Consider the following 2,347-nt stretch of genomic DNA (forward strand, 5'->3'; position numbering starts at 1 on the left):
TATTATTCTATCAGTTATGGCCTCTGCAAGTTTCGCAATTTTGCTGCCATATTTCACTCGGGATTTCGGTATTTCACTCTTTTTCTTCCTTTTTCTTTTGATTCTTTTCCTCGTTTTCTTATATATTGATTTCATATATATTGATTTAATATTTCGAAGTATTATTTTGACAAATAATTGTTTAAAGATTGTATCTTTAATTATTTCAGATTATATATTTCGTATTATTAAGCAAAAGAATTTCATATATAATATTATGAGATTTAAATATTAAAGTCTTGATTTTCAAGGTTTTAAAAGTTTATTTTCATAGTACCATATTTTAGGGTTTGAAATATATAATTTTGGTGTCCAAAGAATTTTAGAAAAAGTTTTGACACGTTTTTAAGTGAAGTTTTATTGCTGTAATTTATTGGTATATTGATATACCAATGTTTTGTATTTTGTTAGGCGGAGATTATTCCCTAGGCAACTTTTAGAGTAGAAAAGTAGCCTCTTAATTTGTCTACACAAGGTACGTACATACCTATGTGCTATGTGATTAGTATCATGATTTAAGGAGAAAAAATTTTAGTATCATGTATAGGAACTTATTAAGTTCATATGTGATTTCTAGATTACATGTTTTATGCCTGTGTGCAAGCATGTGATTTTTGAGATCTATTATGAGTAAAGATTTTCATGTTTGTATGAAATATTTGATGCAATCATGTAAAAGAGAATTTTATTCATTAATTCGCATGAGGAATTAATATATGTTATAGAGATTGATTCATGTTATTCATGTATTCCCTTACAAGTATTATTTTCACTATCTTATAAGGACTGTGGACCTTATTTGGTAAGTTGATAAGTTATGCCTTTTTAAAGGTAAGATTATTGTTGGCTAGGTTCAACAAAAGAAGAAGTTTGATATTAAAAGAAAGTAGTCTTGAATTATAAGTTGTGATCACTTATTTAATCCTAAGATAAAAGAAGTTCAGTTGTGAATGATTGATTTTTATGTCTGTGATTGCTTGTATGTGTGTGTCATAACAAGTGATAACATGTAAATAACGTAAAGTGTAACAAAGATAGTTATAGACTTTAGACTGGTGCACGTCTAGAGTTGGACATTAGGAGTTGGGGTTCATGGTGAGCGTGCCATGGCTTTTCTGGGGGTGGATTGATCACCATTCCTATTTTAGTAAAAAAGTTCCTCGATATCGTAGGTCATTCAGGAATACGGGGTGGCTTCCGTATTTCGTCTTCGTAGGTGAAGGCATTAGTAGATACGACAGCTCGGGTCCACGTAACTATTACATTAAAGTAATAAAAAGATGTTTAGAGTTTAGTTCAGTAAAAGTTGTCTGCATAATATTATATGATGATATTATTATATATCCCTGCATGTTATTTATGTAGTATCATGTTAGGAATGTTTATGTTTTAGTATGTAGTACTCAGCTTTGCTGATTACGTGCTTTGTTTGTGTGTGTGATCATGGCGTTTCCTTATTGATCCTATGATGACCTATTTTGGTGAGCAGATTCAGTATAGCATTGACATTACAGGTTTGCAGATGTGCATAATTGGGAATCTGGAATGGAGAGAATGTGTAACTAGTATAATTTATTTTTCTGCATTAGTAGGAACATAATTTGTTAAGTTTGTTTGAATAAGACTTATTTAGAGTGTTGATTTCTAAATACTTGTTTATTTATTTATTTATAATAAGAGGTTAAAGGTTAGTTATATATTTTCCACTGCAAAATTCTGAATAAGCCGATACATTATCACACGGGCGATAATGCTTTGGTAATTATCTAAGTTTTATAATATAAAGGTATTTCTGAAAAGAGAGAATGATCAGGGTGTTACATTTTATTTAAAAGGTTCCTCGATAACGTAGGTCATTTGGAATATGGAGTGGCGCCCGTATTTCGTCTTCCTAGGTGAAGGCTGGTTTTTAGTTAGACAACTCGGTCCAATGAATATTCCATTAAAGTAATAAAAAGGTTATTACAGTTTAGTTCAGTAAAAGTTATGTGAAGATTGTTATGTTGTTATTTATCTCTGCTTACTATTTATTTGTATCATGTTAGGAATATTTATTTATCATTATGTAGTACTCAGCTTTGCTGACTACGTGCTTCGTTTGTATGTGTTGATCATGGCTTTGCCTTATTGATCTTGTGATGAGCCATTCTTGGTGAGCAGGTTTTTTAATGCATTGATATCTACAACTGTGCAGATGATGCATCATGGGGTTTCGGGAATGGAGAGCTTGTGTAGCATATTAATTTATATATTGTTTTATAATAGATACATTATATTTAAGTTTGGTTTGGAGTTAACGTTAACGTTG

This window comes from Beta vulgaris, chromosome 8, assembly GCF_026745355.1.
Source record: "Beta vulgaris subsp. vulgaris cultivar EL10 chromosome 8, EL10.2, whole genome shotgun sequence".
Taxonomy (NCBI): Eukaryota; Viridiplantae; Streptophyta; class Magnoliopsida; order Caryophyllales; family Amaranthaceae; genus Beta; species Beta vulgaris.